At 35.2% G+C, this 24,405-nt stretch overlaps 1 protein-coding gene across 2 annotated transcripts in view; it reads right to left on the bottom strand.

Annotated features, from left to right (window-relative positions):
- The window catches only part of maml2 (mastermind like transcriptional coactivator 2), a 43,007-nt gene that overhangs the window by 10,603 nt on the left and 7,999 nt on the right, over window positions 1-24,405 (bottom strand). The window lies entirely within an intron of this gene.

Below are 24,405 nucleotides of genomic sequence, written 5' to 3'. Positions count from 1 at the left end.
TGATTGAAAATTTTCCTCCAAGCACAGGAGAGTGGATAGCTGAAATACAAAGATTAAAAAGAGAAACAGTACATTGGTAAATTGGCTAATCTACCTGTCTTATTTTTTTGTGCAAGAAGGCTATGTCACAGGTATAATTTACTGGTAAAAAAAATATCCTGGAACAAATAAGGTTTAACAACAACAAAAAATCTCATCCGAAACCCCTGCATTAAGCGAGCAGTTAAATTTAGTCATCAGATAAACTGAACAGCTAGACAAAGAAAACCTTTTATCTGTTTGGCTCATTTGCATGAATTATATTTCCCACTGTTGGCTCACTGTAAAAATAGCAGCATTCTCCTTTGTGCATGAGACTGTTCTCTTTGTCTTGCATGTCTTCATTTATGTAAATGAGACCAGAACAATGACTCATAAGTCACTCTACGGAAGCATTTGCAATTGTAGCTGAGTACATAAGCACAGTAGCTCCTAGTGCAATAATTTCTCTAGGAATAATAATAAAAAAAACTTAAACAACCAGTGTTATGAAAATGCTAAATCATACAAATACCAACTGACATTATCAGCCTGGGAAAGATAATGTGTTTGGTATAATATTATTATTAGTCTATAGATGGGTTAAGTGTGAAGCAGTTCTCACTGTAGTGGCAAATGAGAGTTTTTTTTTTCCATCTGGTAGAAATATTACACATTGTCAGGGTGGTAAAGTGATTCATGCCTTTGGGGTTGGGAGTGAACACTTCTCTCTTGCTCGCCCTCATTTGCGTTCTCACTCACTGTGTTTGCTTACCTATGCTATTTCACTATGAAAGAGATCAATTCCTTACCACCTTCATACTGTCTGACTCATCATGATAGGGATGGCCTGCGCTCTGTTTTTTCGATGTGATGTGTTTCCTTGAACGAGTTAAAAAAATCCAAGAAATACAAAAGAGTCCCTAGAGTTTACACAGAATGGTGTGAACAATGAATAACATTAATCGAGCAACAGATCTGTGGGTGGTAATGTCCTGTTGATAAGAGAGTTGAAAACAAAATGGTTAACTGTCCATTTTGAGTGAGTCTGTGCCCATAACAGCCCTTGATACCTGCTCTTGGCTGGCAGAAGTGGAACCTAATGTGTCCATTTGCATGTTTAATGTATTGTGCTTCCTGAGAATCTTTTCTTTTCAACACGATTGCAAAGAGTGCTTATTTGAATTACTACAGACTTTTCAACCACTCAAGTCAGTCTGGTCATTCTCCTTTGATCTTACCAACAAGAAGTTTTAGCCTGCAGACTCTTCACACACAAGGTTTTGTTTTCCCCCACGATTTCAGAACTCTAGAGACTGTTGTATGTGAAAATCCCAAGAGTTTCTGAAATACTCTACCCAGCCCATCTGGCACCAAAATTCATGGCACACATAAAGTCACATAGATCACAGTTTTTCCCTATTCTGACGTTTGAAAAGATCTTAATGATTTTATGCATTGTGCTGCTGGCACATAAATGGCTAATGGAATAATTGAATGAAGGTGTGCAAGTGCTCTTTTGCTGCTAGGATTGTCAGTCTATTTACATTTTGTTTTGAAAGAATGCGTTGTGAATTCTTTAACTAATTCATTTCTACATGAAGGACCACACAGTATTGAATACAGTGCTGATGCCAACCTTTATAAATTGAAGATAATTATGCTAGATGACGAGGTTTTATTATGCAGCCACAGCATTGATATTCATATTTCACTTTAACCCGTATGTTAAGAAAAAATTAAATGAGGAATGCTTTATAAAACACAGTTACAGGACCAAAAAATATAATTTATATTCAAAAACTACAGAAAGTTTCAAAGATCATACGTGTCCTGTTTTTGTTTGCATAAAATTGTGTTTTACATTCATATTCATGAGCAATATCCTAATGACAAAACTGTATGGAAAGAAACACAACACAGTACCACTGTCTGTCCTTCTAATACATGTATCATTGGTGAAAATGTTAAGGGTCGCCTAATCAGATGACAAACACAGCTAAAGCTATATCAATCCTACTCTACTGATGTGCTAACCACATATATAATTATTCCACTGGGCTCATTTTGGCAGAGAGGTCCCAAAGAAACAGCGGCCTCTATTCATGAGAAATCCTCCAGACGGATCTACAAGTTATCTGAAAATAGAATTTCTGATTAAAATTTAATGAGCTCAGAAGCGCAGGATCTCCCTCCTGAAGAAAATAGTATGTAATTCTCAACATACATACCATGCAATCCATTTAAATAAAAACACTTATTATTGATTTAATTATAAATGAATCTCTAATATTATACAAAATGCGATGTATAATTTCAGGTTGATGTATAATTTTGGTTTCCTCAACCTTTCCGAAAACCTGCCAGTGTAATGGTTGCTATAAGTTGCTCTCTAAGTAGGAATGTGTGTGTGTGATGCCCTGTGATGGATTGGCATCTTGTCCAGGGTGTATTCCTTCTTCTTGCCCAGTGGTAAAGGGACAAGCTCCAAATCCACCGCAACCCTGAGCAGGATAAAGTGGTTACTGAGAATGGATGAATGACTGATGTACTGTATAATTTCAACTAAATAGAGTCTGGCTTTAAGCTAAGTGCTTCAAAATGTAAATGCCTACAGACTTGTGACAAACTGAAGGAAAACCCAACATAAAGTGTGTTAATAAGATGTTGGGTCACCACAAGTCCCAGGACAACTTCAGTGTATTTTTTACATAGATTTAATGTTAAGATCAAGGCCTCATACATGGTATTGGTATGATGGCCTAAATGAATGCATCATCATCATCATCATCATCATCATCATCATCATGAGGTATGTTTAAGAATGGTGCTGTAATATCCAATCAAATCATCTCCTCTTATTCTCTTGAAAAACAGAAGTGGCTCAGCACATTGACACAATTTCATTTAATTAGATTTACTCTATTGATTATGAGTATCACATATATATATATATATATATATATATATATATATATATATATATATATATATATATATATATATATATATATATATATTTTTTTTTTATATATATATAATTATATTTATTTTAGAATGCTCTTTGCATAATAATGTGCCCACTGTATTTTCATGAAAATTGAAGTGAGGCGACATTAATAGTGCACAACAAGTCTTAAAAAAACCTTTAACGTTTCAGTTGATGTAGCATAAGTAATGATTTGTTGAACCATCTTAATTGGGAAATATTTAATGATCAATGTAGCTTTGCTTAAGAAGAGAAAAAAAAAGCATGTGTCAAGTTTATTCTTGTAAGTACAGGCACATGCATGCTTTGTGCAAAAGTGTTGGGAGAAACAGAATTAAAAAAGGAGGGTGTGGTGATTTATTATGGTCTTTTTTTCAGCCAGTTCTATTGCTTGTCTCATAGATTTAAAAAGCTTTCCTAAGCACAATAACTAAGCTTGAGGAAGTGCCAAGTAGACTGAGGTGCCAGCACCCCTCCTTGAAATAATGCTTTTCTCTGTGAAAGCACAGCAAATTGGGAACGACAGACTATTCACCAGAAATTAGTAGTTTAATCAAGTGTTTGCAGTGCAGTGAAAAAATACAGAAGAAATTCAATCTGTATCCTTACAGCATTTAATGCAGTTCTGAAAATGCTATGTAAGAAAAAAAAAAAGATGCGATGCTATACTATGAGTACACCACAGCATAGTTAATTGTTTTTCTTATAATTGTACATCCTGAAATATTAAATTACATTTATATACTTTAAATGTCTTTTAAACATTTATAGTTAATTTAATGTTGTGGAACATCCTGTAATGTTATAACTGCTAAAAACAGTCATTCCCCATGTGTATTTTAACATTTAGCTGTCACTTAAAGTTCATAAAACAAAAAACACAGATTGTTAAAAAGAAAGCAAAAGAATTTCCTCTGTCCTTAAAACTATATTAAGTTCAATTATAAATTACAAGCATCTGCAATATAGTTCCCTGTGCAGGAGTTACTACAGAAATACTGTAATAGCGTATTGGAACAAGTACATTAATATAAATCAATTTATAAAATCATAATTACCCTTGTAGCCAACACTACTGTTAGATATAACACTATAGCACTGCTGTTATAGACAATTAAACTACTAACAATTTAACCTACAAACAATCACTCATGCTATATCAAGTGAGGATAAGTGAGGTTAAGTGAGGATACATTACATAGTTAACGGTTTTTTAAATTTTTTTAACTTAGTAGTTAAAAAATGTCTGACTAAAATTGGCTCTATTTTTCAGTTCTTACCTAATTTAATACAAAGATTTTTATTACAAATTGTATTACTAGCACAACATGGGAAAATAGGTATCTTCACTCACATCAAAAGTTTGCTAATATCACATTTGCTTAAATTTAAATACAGACCTAGAAATAATTCAGGATCTTGAATATTAAATATAATATATGCCGAAAAAAATGTTTTCTTTGTTTTACTTTTTTTTATTCTAAAACTTGTTTATTAAAAATCCCATATTTTCAATGTGGTCTAATTTTTCCACAAAAAAAAATCCAAACCTATTTTCCATCTTATTATAGACCTCCCATTTGGGTTTCACCTAGCTCAAACCTCACTCTCTAACGTTCCCTGTGTAAATGCAAAATTAATAACACGTTCTGAAGCTCTGAACACATATCACAGGACAATTTTCAACCCCTATTGAGAAAGAACCCTACATTTCTAAAGCCACAAACATTTTTTTCAGCCATTATCTTCAAAACATTGAATCATGGAATTTCTCTAGCATATATTTGGCACATCACTAAGCCTCTACTTGGACATACGAGATAATATTCTTTCACAAGACATTTCTGCTTGGGGCCCCTTCACTACTCACAACAACTCTCATAATAAAAAACATGTGATTATCTATCATAATATTTCTTAATAAAAAATTTTTTTAATAATAATAAAAAAAAGATATTATAATTTTATGTGTTTGCATGTGTGTATGTTCCAATAACTAATTATATCTAGTTCAGCCCCCAGATTAAACGTTTCCAGTGAAACAATGTGGATGGCTTTATTTGTCTTTGATCGTGCATGTGTACACATACTGTACTGTATGTGTACAGACGTGTGCTGGGATACACCTGTGTAAAGGATCCCTGTCTCCATAGATTCCATTCAGAAATATTGTAATCCTCTCCTTAGAAAATCAGAAGATTTCCTGTCTAAATCCACCCTCAAAGCAAAAAAAACAAAAAAAAAAAACGTTCAAAATAAAGAAATAAATACCGTTATTGTGTTCCTAAGGAGACATAATATTTGCAGGCTTGCAGGGGTTGCTGAGTGCCGTGAGGTGGAATTTTAATCGGATACGAGTGAAAACCTAGAGCTTTCAGTCTCTAAACTCATAGACCTCACATCCACTCTATGCTTTTCTCCATGAGAACTAATTACATTCAGTCTCTGAATGGAGCGGCAGTGAGAGAGAGAGAGAGAGAGAGAGAGAGAGAGAGAGAGAGAGAGAGAGAGAGAGAGAGAGAGAGAGAGAGAGAAAGAGAGAGAGACACACAGAGAGAGAGAGACAGAGAGAGAGTGAAAGCACTTATCATACTCAGATAAACAGGATAAAACACATTATGCTGATGGCTTTTGTCCCACACATGCTGATACAGTAAACATTGTTTTTTCCCTTTGCTCACTTCCTTTCACTTAAATACAGCCCCACATGGCTCTATATTTACCAGCATACACAGAAAAAAAATACAAATAAAAATGAGATAGATTGGTTAGATTTTATAAAGCTGGTATAAGCAGCTTGCTCTGCATCTTCTTTAATGTGTTGCATCCTTAAAGTGATCACTAAAATAGACTGTCCAACGGTCTGTGTCTTTGTACTCAGCAGCAAAATTAGTTCAGCATGTTCCATCTGTTTTTACCAATCAGGACCTTCCTTTGTATCAGGCTAGGTAATAAATTAACATGAAACAAAGTGTGTTGTTGCTGACAACAGCTTACGCAACAAAACAGAAAAGTTCACTGGAAACGAAAGCCGACATTCTTCTCAATCTGTAATGGAAATTCGCCCATGATGGCTAGCTAATGCCATCTAATACCTTAGTCATATTTTAGGACTCTAACCAGGCCTGTTTTTTTTTTTTATCATTAACCATTCTAGCTGTATAACTATAACTTATTTGTCAACCAGTTGTTGAGTGTTTTTTGATCATATTTATCATGTTTTGATTTAATAATACAATTCAATTTAATACAATGGTATGTACAGGGATTTGTGTAGCGCTCCAATTAAACAGACTAAACAATGTCTAATTGTTGATATAGTGGCATCTTGTGTAAGTAAATTTTTTGATTTAGGATTTTTAGCTTTTTTTAGTAATAGTCTGGGTAAAGTTATTACAATGCTACAATCATTCATGGAAACATGATCTGTCTTATTTACATGGAGAGAAAAAGGGAGAGTCAAAGAACTGTTAAGAGAACAACAGCTATAATGTAAGTGATAACAGAAGTTAGCTTGTTTTGCATTTTAGAATATAAGATGCATCTAAAAGAGAATGTGACGCAAAACAATTAATAGCTTGTTGTCAAGTTGAGTGGTCTATTTGGAATACAATAGTTCTGTATATGTGTATTTGCCCTCTGCTCTGGTACATTACAACCATCATGTTGTTGATTATTTTTCTGAATACCCCCACCCACATATTTTGTACATTATGTAACTTAGAAAAAGCACCATTATTGTTATAGATTGGTATAGATTTTTCATATATCATACCTGCATATCTGCAACATATCTGCAACCCATACGTGTAACTACATAATTGCCAAGCTTATCTGAAATCACATGTTAAACTGTCAAAGAAGAAACCTGATATGTTTGGTAGGGTGTATGTTTGGTGTGAGGTGGGAATCTTCAATGCCTGAATCAGATATAAAGTATAGAATAATTTACAGCCACTTTAAGATGACAATGACATTATATTTATTGTGACTAAAAAAGGAAGCCATGTCACTGTAACCTCCAACTATTTGTCCCAGAGACAAATCTAAAAAAAAAATTTTATTCAACTCTGATGAAATACTGCAAGAGGACTATGGGCATATCTGACTGCATTCTGCTTGCCCTGGGTGTCTCAGCCTGCCTTCATTTGGTCAGTAACAGGGCCTTTACTCTTTGTATCACAAAAGTCCAGTGGGAACAATTTTGCTTTCATTTTTTTTTCCTTTCCCGCTCGTTTGCCCAAGTAAGTCTCTGGAGGTTAAAATCACAGTTTCTCATGGGTGTTATATGACCTGAAATGTTTAACAGAACAGAATCGTCAGATGACATCATCTGGTCATCATTAAAGATTATTATGACTACCATTTTAGTATTGCATACTGTTCATACAGAGAGGGTTATATATTTTAAAATTGCATATGACTAAACTTTATGAACAAAAAGCACAGTGGATGCGTTAGCAACACTTTAATGCACTTTCTTATACTTGAGTTTCTTCCATTCTATAAGTTTTAAATTAGGCTTTTGTTTTTAACTTGCCATGTAAGTCTGTTACAAAAATGTCATTGTAATTATATTATGTCAATTTAATGGTTTACTCAACTTCAAGGTTTAAATGTCGTCTCATATAATTATGTCATTAAGTTAATAAATTTCATCATGACCCTTTGGGCTACTAACTATTTATGCCAAACAACAAAAAGAACTCTGTGTATGACAGAAGTATGAAACCAAACCAAGTCTGTAATATAGACCATTTACAGAGCTACTGTGTCCCAGAAAGAGAAGGAAAAGCATAATGTATAGGAAATGCAGAATAAATTAGTAAAACCAACTACATGTAAGAAAGTATTTACTCACACTGTACTGTTAACAAGACTTAAATAACTTGTTTTCCATGCTGCTTAAGTGCAAGGTGGCAAAAAATCCCACAACTAATTATGCATTTCATCATTTTAGCTCACCTACACAATCAACCTACACAGACTCAAATCTAGGACATCTGTATAATTGAGAATATTAGATATAAAACCTAAGCATCATGCTAAGCTAAATAGAGCAAGTGTGTCAGTATTCTGAGTGTTTCCTTAATTGTGCAGACATCTTCTGACTGTGATGTACATTTCAACTTGCATATGTACATGTACATTAAAGTAGTGGCCCCTTTTTTATAAACGCAATGCAACAAGGCAGGCGCACAGGCAGGCACTATGATCCTCATCAGCTCTTTTTCTCTCGCTCCTCTTTCTGTTTTCTTTCTTAGAAGCAACTCCACGGGGGAGTAGAAAGAACAAGATGATGGGAGGAACGGAATAAAAAGATCGGCAATGAACAAAGACCAGAGAAGAGGGAAGAAGAGAAACGAGAAAACGCACGGCTCCATCATGGAAGCCCTGAGGGGAATATGAGAGCGAGAAAGAGAAAGCAAGAGGATTCGTGCAGCTCTTTGAAGATCCCAAGCATCCATTATGTTTAGTGTGGGATGTACATTACTGCAGTGCAACTTCCTGCACCTCACTGCCACTCTCAGAGGAGAGACGAGCATGCTCTTCACAATACCAAGCCTGTCTCTAACTGGACACTGTGTGCTAAGGCCTCTGAGTCTGGAAAAACAGCTTAGCTGAACCTATTCACTGAGCTGGAAGCAAACAAGACCAGTGTGTGTGCTCTAAAAGAATGTGATCGCTTCAGGGGATGGTGTACAATGTCAGTTTTCAGTCCAAATCCAAGGATAATTAAGCATTTCACAAAGTCATACAGTATATTTATACTTAAAATATAGATTCCAGTGTTTAAAGTGTTAGTGTTTAAAACAGTGGAAATAATTTTAATACAAATCTGGCTCTGGTACTGAAATCCTATTTGTACAAATGAGAATGTGCTGACTAGCTATATGGAATGGAAATAGGGCATTAGGCCTTTCCAATTTGCATGTCATTCATACTGTAAGTGTTAAATCTTTATTATGATCTACACCACTTATTTACAGTAAAACCACATTCTTTGTGGGTTGAACAGAGTGGGTTGGAACGAGGGAAAACCTGTGATATTTTAACTTAATTGTAAAGGCCACTCCTTGTAACGTCTGTGAGGAGTTAGTTGTGCACAGAGGGACGATGAAACTGTAAACAGATTGAGACAGGCTTGTCTAAGACCATTCCTGACACACACACACACACACACACACACACACACACACACACACACACACACACACACACACACACACACACACACATATCATGAAGAAGTCCATCAACCTAAACCTGACAAGCTGTCACACTGCATGTCTATCCCTACATTTCTCTTTCAGCCTCTGAATATGACACTGCTGTCACCCTTAATCCAAATGTCATGCTTAACCAGATAGACAATGTAAAATCTGCCCTTGGCACATCCAACAACACAACACAACCTCTGCAAAGGTTCTTGAATACTGTTGGGGAAATATATTCAAAAACTGCTTAGTGATTTTGACAAAAAGTCTGTGCAATTTTAAAAGGGACGACTGACACAATGTGATTAGACAACATTTCTTTATGAGGTTTATTGTATATTTTCTATATCCTATTATGAATACGATATTTTATTTTATTAAAAAATATTTTGATTTCAAATTTAATTGTGGATTTTAACAATTACTGAGCACAGTTGTCCACCGTTTACGTGCCAAAACCGACTGCGACAAACGGATTTCAGCAATAAATAGACGCAACCCCAATTTTATTGCTTTAACCATAAATAATACTCCCACACTCTTTAAACACACAAAAAAACATTTGCAAAAATATAGGCAGATGAATTTTGTGCAAATTCGTAGAAATATCACATTTATAGTGAGCACTGTAGTACAGTACAGTACTGTAGCGTAGCCTATGCATAGTTTCTTTGCTTGTTTATTGGTAGTTAAAGATACACGTCACTGAAAATTTTTATTTTTATTGGCTAAATCTGGTTACGTATGTCTTGAACTCCACCCTTCTTTTTGACGTCAGAGGATATTACAACCAATAAATAAGCGGAAACCTACGGTTTCTTGTAATACTGCTAATTTCTTATGATAAACTGAAACCGGGACTATTCGCAAAACAAAATAGTTATGTGCCAAATTGAAAATTGTGCCAATGCGTGCTTTTGACACAGATTCGGTCTTAACCATCTGAAAATGTCCTCGTTTCCATTTGCATCAATAAACTTTCACTTGCATTTTGAACCGTTTGTGGCTTCACTTGTTTTTTTGTTTTTTTTTTATGAGATAACGGAAAAATACTGTAGTGTTGGTGTTAAGACTGTAAATCTCTGATACACTATAAACACTTCTAGTATTTAGCATGGTACAACCTGACTCACCATTTATGAAAATACAAGAAAGAAATACTTTTAATAGACCCTCCTCTTGACTAAGCATGTGAATGAGCAGTAAGTTATCCATTTACTGTAAAAATTCTCTTAATATGAATAGTAGACCTTTTTTTTTTTTTTTTTACCAGCATGAGGATATGTTTTTTTAACATGAAGCATTTTTGTAAATCGCTCTAAACACTGGAATATGCAAAATGCTGCAAATGGAAATGTTTTCAGCAATGATGCACAACCTTTCAAGAGAAAATTGCGGTGTACTCATGAATCATTCCCAGCTCCAACATAATTAAGAATTAATTATTTCTCAGTCACTTTACTCGGATATATCGATATAATCGCAATTACGGCTCTATCTCATCGTAGTAGTTAAGAGCTATGAAAGCACAAAGAAAAACTGCAATAATTTGCTCCACTGGCCTCTAAATGCTCAATATTTTTACAAGCTATTACACAGTATGTTCACAAACAAATGTCTGCTACAAAAGCACAGTGTCCTCTGGGTTTAGTGGTAGTTTCCACTCTCGTGTGCTACACCAATGTTCCATTTCATTGGTGTCTCCATTTTCTGTCTTTATCTCTGTGTTTATATATTTTTCTTCATTTACTCTCCATTTTTAATTAACGTGTATAAGAAAGAGCTGAAAAGAAAGAACAGAAATAAGTAAAACCAAAGATGACAAAAGACAGCTGAATAGGATCTGTGTTATTCCTCTACATGTTCCTCTCAAACATAAAATTACCGAGAGCTAATCTGTTTTTTTTATTATTTTCCTAGAGATGTCTCATCGCGTGTCGAGAGCAGAACCTAATCTTTTCATCGTTATCTCAATCAGACCACATTCTGCTCTAGCAAATGTCTAAAAATGTAAATAAATTACTGGTTTGCTAAAGCTTTATATGAGGGTCTGAGTGACTGTGGATAGTAGGTGAAAGTGTGTGTGTGTGTGTGTGTGTGTGTGTGTGTGTGTGTGTGTGTGTGTGAGAGAGAGAGAGCTTGTATGTGTACTGAGCCAGAAAAACAGTTGAGACAGCTTCAGCGCATATGTATGTGATCTTGAGTGTGTGCATGTGTGTGTGTGTGTGTGTGTGTGTGTGTGTGTGTGTGTGTGTGTGTGTGTGTGTGTGTGTGTGTGTGTGTGTGTGTGTGTGTGCGTAAGGGGTAATGCAAATCATATTTTAACAGCATGCAGACAACAAAGACTATAGCAGATTAGTGAATTAAAGCGGTAATTTATCCATGTGACAAACCAGCAGGGGTCTCTATGGCCAGAAGGGAGAAACAATCACTAAGAACTTACTGTTTATGATGAGTCACTGATACTAAGGTTGATTACAGCTTCTGGTTATACTACAAAGAAACAGAGTGATCCCCAAGCCCCAATCATTTATTACCAGGATTGTAAGAATTGTTTGAAAAAGCATAATTTTAAAATAATACAGGCATCATTATAATTTGTTTTGGACGGCAAGACAAAATAAATAAATAAATATATAAATAAATAAACAAACAAACAAACAAACAAACGAGTCAAGCTCACAATAAGGAGTGACAAACAGGAAATGAATATCTTTTAGTAAACCGTTCCCTCTGGCCAGCATAGCCATACAAGAACATTTCCAGCCCTATGTGAAAGGTTCTTTTCCCAGCAGACGTCAGAAGCCCAGTGCCTCCCCACCACCCATCTCCCTGCCACGGGAAACAGCTCACAAGCAGGGAAGCTGCTTTCCTGTTTTCAAAGACTCTCCTATGGCATACCGAGCTGCTTCCTGCTCTTGCTCTCTCTCTTTCACCAACATCTGGCTCTCTTCCAACAATGCAGCTGTGCTGTATTGTCAAAATGAACCATGGCACTATCCAGATGAATAAGAATGTGAATATATATATATATATATATATATATATATATATATATATATATATATATATATATATTTATTCACATTCTTATTCATCTGGATAGTGCCGTGGTTCATTTTTGTGTTATACATTTACAGCATCTTTAGTAACATTTACAGCATCTTTGCAGTAAACTGCAAACAATCTCTTTAAAGATCAGTCTGGTATAAGGACTGATCTAATATCACCCATCAGAAGCAGATTTCTGACCTGTGTGACTTATATATATATACATTAAATTGTTGGTTTCTTTATTAATTTAATCTTGAATAACTGCTTTAAAACTGGTCTGGTTGGATGGTTCTGAAGCCTAAACTGGGAATACTATACACAAGGATGGAATACACCTGGGTGGGATGCCAGTCGCTTCTATAGATGTATGAGTAGTGTAATGTATTGACGTCTGTACCCGCATGAGTTTTGCGCTCCAAATATTATTATCTGTATACAGATTTAGATTGAAACTTGAAGTCTATACTGAAACTTTGGGCAGAACCAGAAGGGTTCAATGTGAACAATACTACTATGCCTCCTGAAACACTGGAAACTACTTTTACATTCAAGTATGTATGTATGTACATAAATGTGTCTAGGGCAGTTTTTGTTACAAGATTTTTCAAGTTCAATTTCTTAAAATATAAACAGACTAGAAGCCTAATTGAACCACGTCAACCCTGATCAGGCAGTTACTAAAGATGCTGTAAATGTATAACACAATGCTGCATGTTTATTTCCACAAACTTGGTCTTTCTTTGTCCGGTGAGATTCATATGTAACTGCCTGATCACATCTGCATGTTAAGCAACCTATTAGTTTTGATGTTTTGTTTTGTTTTGCTTTATGAACCTTTGTATTTAGTCACCTCCCCAAAATCTAGTGCACATTCTTCAAATTTCAAATAAATATCGATATCTCAGTGAGTATATTTTGTTAGAGCAATCCTATTCAAGACTGCAAACAGTTTTGCTAAGGTCAGATGGTAAGCATTATAAAGCATTATAAGAGGGAGTGGAACTATCAAATCTGTTTGTTTGCAGTGTTGAGTATGAAATAAAAGATTCAGATATACACCTCTTATGATGTTATAGGATATATAAATTTGATAAAATCTTTTCACCCCTATAAAGAAACAAAGGTTTACACCAAATTGTATATAATTATATGCTTGCTGTATCCCTCCATGAAAATCTGCATGTGGTGAATCTCCCATGGGAATAGCAGGCATGGTTCTAAATATGTTGTTTATGTATTCAAAGCTCTCAAAACTGGCTTTGATTAAAGAAATCGCATAACAGCTGGCAATGGGCAATGCTCAGTCAAAAAAAACCACCATGGTTAAGAAGCTTACTTTTATAATACTCATTTTAACAATGTCTCTCTGCTTTTCCTCCACCACAACTGACAACTTCATTGATTTCAGTAAGGGTGCAACAGATTCAGTACAAGATACATAGTCTGAGCTTGAATAGGATGCTGGTTTAACAAAGGAGCACATTATGAGAATATTTCACAACGAGGAAAAAAAGCGAGCGAGCAAGCAGAAACTGAACCCCAGTCGACTCCCACACACTTCTTACATTCCGAATAAGGCCTGCAGTCCAATATTGGCAGCCGCATGCAGACACCACAGCAGAGGTCCCACTGAATCCAGCCAAGAACATGGGAAAAGAGGAGGCATACACACAAAACAACTACTCCTTCCATTATCCATCAATGTGCTCATTTATCCAAACGAAGCAACTGCAAGCATATTGTGTTTGGAAGGATTTAGTGGTTGCAACTTTCCATTGTTATGGCTCGTGTTTATTTTTCTTTGACAGCCCTACAGGGTTACTATTAATCCGACAACAGTCTACACAGACAGAGAAGCTGACAAATAGAATAAAATAATTAACTGCACGTAGCCGTCCTGATCATAGCAGTCAGGGAAAACAAAGCTTCATTAATGTGCAGCAGTGGCAAGAAAACAGCATGGAGTGTTACATTAGATTCCTCAACTCCAGCAGTTCTGATCACATATTACTAACAGTTAGCAGTGTTTGGTGGTTTTGTACAGCTGTGTTTACACAGTGCCAAGGGAAGTTCTGACAGTGGCACTGAGAGTTCAAGGTTGCAACAGTTTCAGCAGAGCTCACAGAGCTGTGTGTGTGTGTGTGTGTGTGTGTGTGTGTGTGTGTGTGTGTGTGTGTGTGTGTGTGTGTGTGTGTGTGTGTGTGTGTGTGTGTGTTGTGTGTGAGAAAGTAAAAGCACATGATCTTACTGAGGGTTTAGTAAAAACCAAAATCTCACCATTTTTTCCTCACTATATTTACACTTCCACAGAATATTTAATTTCAAATACAGTACATAAATGGAGCTAACACAGGCCCTAGCAACACATTTGTTCGAAATTTCAGATGATTGATGATGGTGACAAACTGGATCAGATAAAAACAGATTCTTTAATTCGGTTAGAACACACTATGGAAATCACACCCAGATTCCTGATTTACATTAGCCTTTCAGTCATGTTGCTAGTTTTGGTTGAAAGAGTTAGCTTACATCTAATACCTTAGTTTAAATCCGTTGTAGGAGAGGATCAATCGGTAATCCAGGGGTTCTGGAAACAGTCCAGTCCAGTCCTGGGATATACACATTTTAATGTAAAAATAAATCTCACAGAGCCTTTCTGACCACAATCAAATTGAAGAGATATTAAGTTAAAATTTAAATCCGTATTGCAGACATGGAGATTTTTATAGTAGAAATTTTACACTTACAGAAAACATTAGGTCTAAATTGACAATGCTTATAAGTGACTACACAACTATACTAAAGTAAAAATCAAGTCAAATCAATTCACAGACCACTGGATATGCTTTCATGGGCACCACATTGAAAACTTCTGCTGTAGGAAGCCTATTCAAATGTCAACGTAAATGCAGACTGTACCGATTGGAAAATATATGATACAGCTAAGAGTTCTGGACTGCTTTACTACCATGTCTCTTACAGGTACACCAACAGCATTTTATTATTAATCACAATTCTTCAATTATTTATCATAGTCTAATGCATTAATGTTTGATATCCTTTGCTATTAGACCTAACATTCACACCCTTAAATCAATTATAGGCTACTTTGAATAAATAAAAATATAAATATGAACATAAACATAACAGGGGGCAGATATACATGATAAAAAACAGTTTTATTAATATACATTGGGGCCTGTAGAGACAAGAACATAAATGAGTTCTGGACATTAAGCCAGAACCATTGAATAATAATGAATTTATATCTAAGATGCTCATGGACAATGTGTCAATACAAACTTGGTAAATGGTACTTGTTGAAGAAAATAACCCAATCTGCTGGTTTATGGCTTAAAACATCTAGCTGGCTAAACCAAAAGGGGTTACACAATCAATTCAAAGTCAAAGTCCTGACAAACAACACTACTGGGCAACAAAGTCATTTAAAACTGAATAAATGTGTAGTGTCGCTATTTTAAATCCTTTATTTACACATAAAGGTCATTAGCATGCTCTTTAGCATAAAGTCCCCATGGAGATGCTTGTCATATGTATCATACACAGCAATGTTCACCTCTTTATATTTATAATGTGTTAGTTAGCGTGAACATACAATATGTGTGTCTAATTGTATATGTCAATATGTCTATTTATGTGTGTGAGGTGTATGTTATTGAACGAAATTACATTGGCATTGTGCAGGGTAGCGATTTAAGGAAGAGAGTAGGCTAATGCACTGAAATATATGCAGTACATGGATGTAATTTTGTATTATCTTGAGCAGAATGTAAAATGAATAGATACATAACAGCACAAGTTGGGCAACACATTCATCTTAATAACCATTTTAAGCAGCTACATAATTTAAGATTATTGCCTTTGTTTTTCATAAAAGATTCATTTGATAAAAAATGATTTGGATTCCGCCATTTCATAATTTCTATTACTTTAGAAATGTTCTTTTGTTAAATGCGCTCTACAATTTTCACCTAGACTGCATCTTAATGACAGTAATCACTGTGTTCTGAGTTCTTATTTTAAATGTTTAACAGAAGGTATAATGATTGTGACAAACAACACCATGCTGTGTGACAACCAGCCCCATGCTGTGTGACAACAAATCACATGATGGAGTTCATTTTGAACTTGATTCATCAGGCTCATTATATATCTCCATATTTGTTATATAACTCTATGTACACAACACTTTTATTCCAAGAGTGATATTATTCAAAATTTATAATGCTATAATATTACATTTGTTGTATAAATTGTAACTGTAATGGCATGATTGTTTATAAGATTTTAAAAGCAATAGCACACTCATGATTGTGCTGCTGTACTGAATATCAGCATGATATCACAGTCGTGCTGATATTCAGTACAACAGCACTCTTGCTTGTGTGATGTTGCTTAATTATTTAAAAGATATGATAGCCAGTGTTCCCTTACAAACACAAATACTGTTAAACAAAATAACAATACAATGTTAAATTCTATAAAGACAACTAGACAGAGTGTAGTTGTACTAAATTTTTCCCTCTATGTTCAAAATGTCATTAAATTCTTGCCCAGTTAACTCAGTGCTGAAGGACATGTGTGATGTTACCTGCAGTTTTAGACTAAATAAGGTAGAAGATGGCTGTCCGTATGCACATGCACATTACACATTACATCAGGAACTGTGGCAATGCAGTCCAAAAATACCTGATGCAACACAATAGGGATTTATGATAGCTATTCTGTATCTTTTATGCATATAATACCAATAGAGATATATTGCACATGATTTTCTACAGAATGCCCCAAAAGTCCTCTGCCCCACTATCATACCTAAAAGGTTCATTGTGGTCTATTATGTGATAATCAGTTTAAAATATCAACCTTAATCAGTTATTACATTGAATCGTTATGCTGCAATACTTTGAGATTTTTGACATTGAACATTTATTCAGCATAAAAAGATATTGATTTGTAAGTTTGACCACACTTCTTAAGCATGAGCGAATTATAATAAGTATTCGTAAAGAAGCACAAGGAATATCTAATAAGCAATGGCAAAGCTGAGGTAAATCTTTTTCGTGTGTGAGTGTGTGTGTGTGTGTGTGTGTGAGTGAGGAACATTTAAATATTTTGTGAAAATATTTGATCATGCCCCTTCCTTGCCACGGAAGAGTGTGTAGTTAGGATATGGCACAATCCTCTCTTTGTTGCCGGATGTGGCGAAAAAAAAAAACATCCAATAAATTCTAAAATAAGAACAGGAAGGAAACAGGGGGTGGGGTGGCAGCAATGAGCTGAGGGGGAGAACGGGAGTGGGATTGAGGAAGGAATGTTCCTATTTCACTTGTTTTACGCACACACACACACACACACACACACACACACACACACACACACACACACACGTACACACACACACACACACACACACACACACACACACACACACACACACACACACACCATTAGAAGAGTTGTGAAAGAAATGCAGTATCACAGTATAAATATGTGCATGTAGCATGTTTAATTATTAGGCTAGTTTAGCGCTGACTGAGAGGAATATCAAGTCAGTGAAACTTTCAGTGAACTGCCTGCAGGCTATTCGCCCCAGCACTGCCATCCGTTACAGGTCTGACAGCTACCAGACAGAGCAGGTTCTTCTTTTTGATGAGTCAACAAGTCAAACTGACACTGTAGCTGGAGCTGAGAGATGCAGGATAAATACACTTGTTTATCACAGAACACACTAAGTACTGTTCTCTCTATAGTGCACTGCTCTGCTCAGACTGACACACAGTGTTCCTAAAGAAATCAGATCACATGCTGATCTGAATAAAAATGACAGGGTAGATGTTTTGTTGTAGAGCCACAGGATGTGGTGTAATTATGTCAGCATGAGAACTGCACATCTGAACTGTACAAGGTTTTGTAAAGTCAGAAAGTTTCTAAAATGTTATAATTTTCATTGTATTTTATTAAAGTGTATACACTGGATAGTTAAAGGGTTTCCTTTAGGCATCTTAAAAGGGGCTTTAATGAAGAGAAAAATGGGGTGGTGGTGGGGGGGGGGGGGTTTGGAGAAACCAACAAAAAAAAATAAAACCCCGAAGGATTCTACACTTAAAAGTTTTTTTTTCACTACAAATTTCATGCTTTGGTCTCGTAAGTAGCTTTTGGTGCAAAGGTGTTTGAGCAAGATGTTGAGTTCCTTTATATGTTTAAAAGAGCAGAATTTTCCATGCTCTCTAGGTGGAAAGGATTCTATCTTACCTGTAAATCATTGCAACACATAGCCAATCAGAATTGCAAGCTCATGCATGTGGAAGAGGGTAGATAGTGATTCCTTTAAATATTTCAAGGTTGGAAAGTGTCGCAGCATGATCAGCAGTTTTTGGTTGCTGACTTCACATGTTTCAAAAAAAGCACATGCTATACTTTGGTTGGCGTTTGATAGGGAAAGCTGGCTAGCGTAGGTGGAAATTTGCCAAAAGCAAAAGCAAGCAAATGGGGGAGTATTAAAGATTCAAATAATTTTTTATTTAGGTTTAACTGTGATTAGTTAAGGTTTCTTATCTTCCTTCTGATTCTGTTTGCAACCATCTCTGAGAAGACAACACTGCTGTTTACCTGGGCAGAAAACCAAATAACCCTTACTTGTTCTTCTTTGACCTTGTTTGTTAACAATAAAACAAAAATCTTTTAGCTCTAGTTCGAGTTCTACTTGGTTTCTACTTGGTACTAAGTTACATGAGATGGAAAGTCATATTTTGCAAAGTTGTATTGTATTGGTCACTAAGAGTTTTTTTTTTGTTTAAAAGGACAACCAAAACATTATTTAGAGTTCTAAACCTAAAAATTTGTGATCACCCTAAAAAAATGATATAGATTTAAACTGGAAACGATATAATAAATCTAGCAGTACTTGTTGAGGTACTCAACAAAATTCCCTTTTCCTCAGATTAAATAAAAAGTTTGAAAAACAAATATGTGGTGAAAGGAATCTGGAGCTGATAAGTCATTGTAATGAAAAATACAGAATGATGGAGTCTAAGTGGCTGGATCCTCAGCTGATCTCTGTGGAGGGCACAGGATGGGACATGGTGGAAAAGAGATAGAGATAGAGAGAGAGAGAGAGAGAGAGAGAGAGGGGGGGGGGAGTGGGAGAGAAGGAAGAACAGCAGAGGGTCTGTGTCAGTGAAAGGGAGGCTGAGGGCAGTAGGCGCCAGAGCTCAGGCTTGCCAGGAGACGACACTGTCACCTCACAACACAAACATGCAGAATTCCAGCTGTGAGTCCTCACTCATCTCCCTTTGCATCTACTTCCTCTGCCTTAACCATCTACCCCCATCCCCAGATCTGCTCTACCTTAACAGAAACTTTTCATTACAATCTACTCAGACAGTTAGTCACAATTGAATACTGCAAACTGCCTCTGGAAATATTTACATTTGAAGGATTCCTTCAAATTCCTCTTTCGTACTAGTGTCTGTCTCTCGCTCAGTCTCTGCTTGTTCTTTTTCCTCCAGCACCTCCTGACTTGCCCAGCTCCCTGAACAAGACCACTTGTGTTCACATGCATGTAAAAAAAAAAGAAATAGTGTGAAATAGTAAGAAATTCACGTTGGCTCAGAATCAAGCAGTGATCAGATAATTAATGCTAATTAACAGGGTTTTAAAGCTAGAAAATAAGTTGTGCAATATAAATGACTTTCTACATGGTCCTTTTTAATCAGGTCAGGGTTAAACAGAAGTCGGAGGCTTACAACTGGCACTAAGGAGAAATCTAATATCCGGATTTACAGCTTTAAATATAGCAGCCATGTCCACTTTGTAGATACAGACATTATTACAACTCAACTGTAAATGCCTTTTTAAGTCCTGTTTCCTGTATATTCAATGAGGACTTTTAAACCTGAAAAAATGCAATGCAATTATTACACAATCCCCCAAATGTGCTTTTGCATTAAATTGTTAAAGATTTTCACAAATTAAGATCTATTAATATGATCAAATGTCAGCTACTTGTAGATTATTTGATGCACGGTGTTATTTCGTTTTGTTATTGATGAATCCTAATAATATAAAGTTACCATTTCTATGCTAAGCATTTAGTCTTCAGTGGCAGCTTCCTCTGTTTGTTGATGGTTAAAAAGAAATCTCTGCAATAGTTATCTGGCAACAAAAATATACATTCACACTTGAGCTAAATACAGGTTTGAGTCTTTGTATTAGTGCTTAATACCAAGTTGTCAACTGGTTCAAAAAGAAATGGTATGGATGTGATGGATTTAATGGTTTATTTTCAAGGTGGTCCTCCTCCAGGCAATCTGTAATTTTCTCTTCTCCCTCATTTCATTTTCTTTATGTGTAGCTCACAGAATCCTGAATTAGGTGCAAATGCATGTACAAATTATGCCTTTTTTTTAACAATTGACTCACTCCAGCAGCAGAACTGACACAGAACTGTTAACACTAGGAATTTCAAGATTGGTCAAATGACTTACAAGCCTGCTACAGGCGGATTTCCTGTCTGTGTTATTCATGTTATCATTTAGAGTTGCCTGGATGAAAAGGCTCCACAACCAGTAAAAGAAGAACCTCTGCTTGTTTACTGAATTTTGCTAACAAAAGTTTTCATTTGGTATCTTGATACACTTAATGTACTTTATTGAGATCACTTCAGCTGAGGAAGGATCTGGTGGGTGGTTGAAAGGTTTTTCTTCCACAAAAAACATGCACTCACCTTGTGATTAAACACAGTGTGAAAAAATAGAGTCCAGCTAGGCTCAAATATCACTTTTTATGTGCATTTCAAGGAGAAAACAGTTTATTGTGTTTGCCAACAGTGTAGTGACTTTTTGTCACAAACATGGATTTTGTATTTCTATATTATGCACTTAATTAGCTAGCAAGTTTGCCATATGATTATTACATTACATTAGCTACCATTTATTTTCCTAGTCACTCATGGCTCCAGGAGACTAAACGATGGGACTTGGCAGTGTACTGCAGCTTTTACTTGCCAAGTAGGTTAGGTAATGTATTTATCATTTGTCAGTCACTGAGAAGAATAATATGCTTTAGCCAGTCATCCTAAAGCATAATATACTGTATCTGCACTGAAACACTACTAGAAGTAGGTTTGAAGTCACCAGAGTGAGGAATCTTAACATTTAATTTCATTGGTTAAACTGTATTAGAGCAACAGCATTGTGAAGTGCCTGATTTACTGTGATTCTGAGTTTGGGCTACTTTCTGTGTAGAATTTTGAATGTTCTCCCTTTGTTGTGGGCATCCTTTGTGATTCTCTGGTTTCTTCCATGTATGTCCAGAAACATACATGAAGGTAGATTGATGACACCCAATTACCCCTAGGTGTGGGTGAGTGGACTGGACAAAAGTCCTAGCAAGAGTAAATTCTCGTGCCTTGTGAATCCACATCAACCCTAACCAGGATAAGTTACTGGCTTTGAATGTTTTTTTTTTTTATTGTTATATTCTGAATACAACACACAAACAGTTTCGAGGCAAATCCCCACTTGATCTCAGCAAATGTTAAAAGACAGAGTCTAGTTTGTCTCATTAAAGAAGAAAACAGACCTGACAGTTTTGACAGAATATTTGGATAGACAGGCATGTCTATTGTTTCAGAGATGGCCTCAATATAGCCCATATCTCTGTTCCTCTGTAAGTTTTAGATTCTATTATTATCATGAAGAAAAAAAAATGCAAAATGCAAAATGCAAAACATGTTCAAAAGCACTGGAGCCACAATCTTTTCACCACACTTGACCTAATTTTGAAATTGATTTAGCAAACAATGAAGACTTGTGTATATCTCAAAGATCTTAACCCCTACACTCAGAGAGATATGAAATCTGCTAAATATGGAAGAACATTCTTAGAAACTAATCAAAACCAACAAACAAAAACCGAGTAACTATTTTAAACAGCAGAAAGAAAGACTTAAAATAACAAATGCCTAATAATAAATTACTATATTGTAAAATATTATTTATTTAAAATTACTCAGATATAATAGTCAAAATGCTCTCCGAAATTCTACTCAAAGGTCAGTTTGGGAAGTCAATATGGGCAGAGAATGGAAATAACAAAGTACAAATACATTGTTAGTGTACTTAAGTAGATTTTTTTGGTATCAGTACTTTACTTCACTATTTATTTTGCAGACTTTTTACTTTCACTCATTACATTTTTTTACACAAATATCTGTTCTTTTTTCTTACATTTACAAAACAGGCTCGTTACTTTAATTTTAATTCATTTGGTGAAATGTCAATATTTTTCTTCTAACTGCGCACCGTTTTCAGCTAATCAACCTATTTCGTGTCATTGAGCAGCTTTTCCAATCTACCACTGGTGTACATTTTACTGTCCATCACGCACCACAGACGTAGGCTAGTTTATGAGGCTAACAATGAGCCAGGCAGAAGGCAACAAAAAGTACAGTATAGGACAAATGTCTGATTAAAAAGGGAATCAGTGATGTAAACGTGACTGAGAACAGAGATATTCCTGATCACCTAATCATTATCAGCTTATCTTTGCTTGTGTTCTATATGGTAAATGTTCAGCTTGGATACATTTATTACTAACAAGATTTTAAAATTGTTTTGTTATTGTTTTAACTGGGGCTGTCAAAATTAATGCATTAATAACGCGTTTTCACTAATTAGTTTTAACTGTACTAATTTTATTAACATGCAATTAATGCAGCGTGCATTTCTGTTTCACCATATTTATTACAAATATAAATAAATATAAAAGAGCCTTTAAAACCTTCAATGCAACACACATTTATTTACGACATACTTTATTTACTTACATAAAAAAAAAAAAAAAAAAAACTCCACAGAAAAATTATTTTTAATCAGTAAACATTTGTTTTACTGATGTGCCTCAAATCAGCAACAGAATCATCCACGATGCACACTAGTACCCTCTGGGTTTGTCAAACGCGCCGGCTCATAACGCCATTTGAATACATAAATTTACATTATTTGAATCTGTAAAGGGTCTACTTTTATTTGTTTACACTCATAATAACAACAAAACGCTGTGCTTTTGTAAAATAAAGAAAACAGACAGGATTCGCTCTTTGCCGTCTCTCTTCAGACACAGAAATAAAACAACATGAATCTCAGTGAAAATTTGCCTCACAGACATAATAAATATATGTATAGAAAGCTTTAAATGCCTAATTAAAATAAACCAATTTACATCTATTTACAATTTTCTCTAATTAGGTAATCAGTATGAAAGTTTAAAGAGGTAGAATTTCTCTGATATCACCTCATTAACCCTCCGTGTTGAAACATAGCAAAAGTTCCGTTTGGGATCATTTATAACACCATAATTACTTTAAAACAAGAATATTTTGTCTTCATGCTCTATGCTGATAATGGTTTCACTAATAATAAACACACATTTGCCATGTTGATTAGAGTATTAAAAACCTTAAAAGTATAAATTTTATTATACATTTATGGTACATTTTGAACAGTAAAACTGTGCGATTAAGTTGCGATTAATCACGAGTTAACTTGAGACAATCATGCGATTAATCGTGATTAATATTATAATCGATTGACAGCCTTAATATTAATATGATGTGAGGTCCAGTTACCAACATGACAGGTAGCAGTAATTTTTTAATTTTTTACACTAAGTACATGTCAGAGCCCAAACTTCTTTACTTTAAGTTGAGTAAAAATGTGTAATCAGTACTTCAAAAATCATGAGTATCTGTACTTCTACTTTAGTGAAGGATGTGTGTACTTTTGCTTCCTCTGAATATGGGTGTAAAACATGACTAAATTGAATAACTTGACATTACACTGGATTTTGTGGAATCTGCACACAATAAAATGAAAATACTGAAATATAAATTTTCTTTTCTTTACAGGGATTTTTTTTTATTATTAAAATATGCTTTGTGCTATTTCATCATAAATACTGAACTGTAGACACAGTGCATAAAAGTCATAAAAATCATGCTGGAGCATACCTCTAAGAATGATTCGATCCAATTGGTGTTCATAAATATTTATAAAGTGTTAACAAGCGTAGTATATTTAGAGTCATGTTGGACATATATAT

This window comes from Silurus aristotelis (genome assembly GCF_946808225.1).
Source record: "Silurus aristotelis genome assembly, chromosome: 8".
Lineage (NCBI taxonomy): Eukaryota > Metazoa > Chordata > Actinopteri > Siluriformes > Siluridae > Silurus > Silurus aristotelis.
The sequence above is the reverse complement of the archived record's forward strand: the minus strand, read 5'-3'. Positions and strand labels throughout refer to the sequence as shown.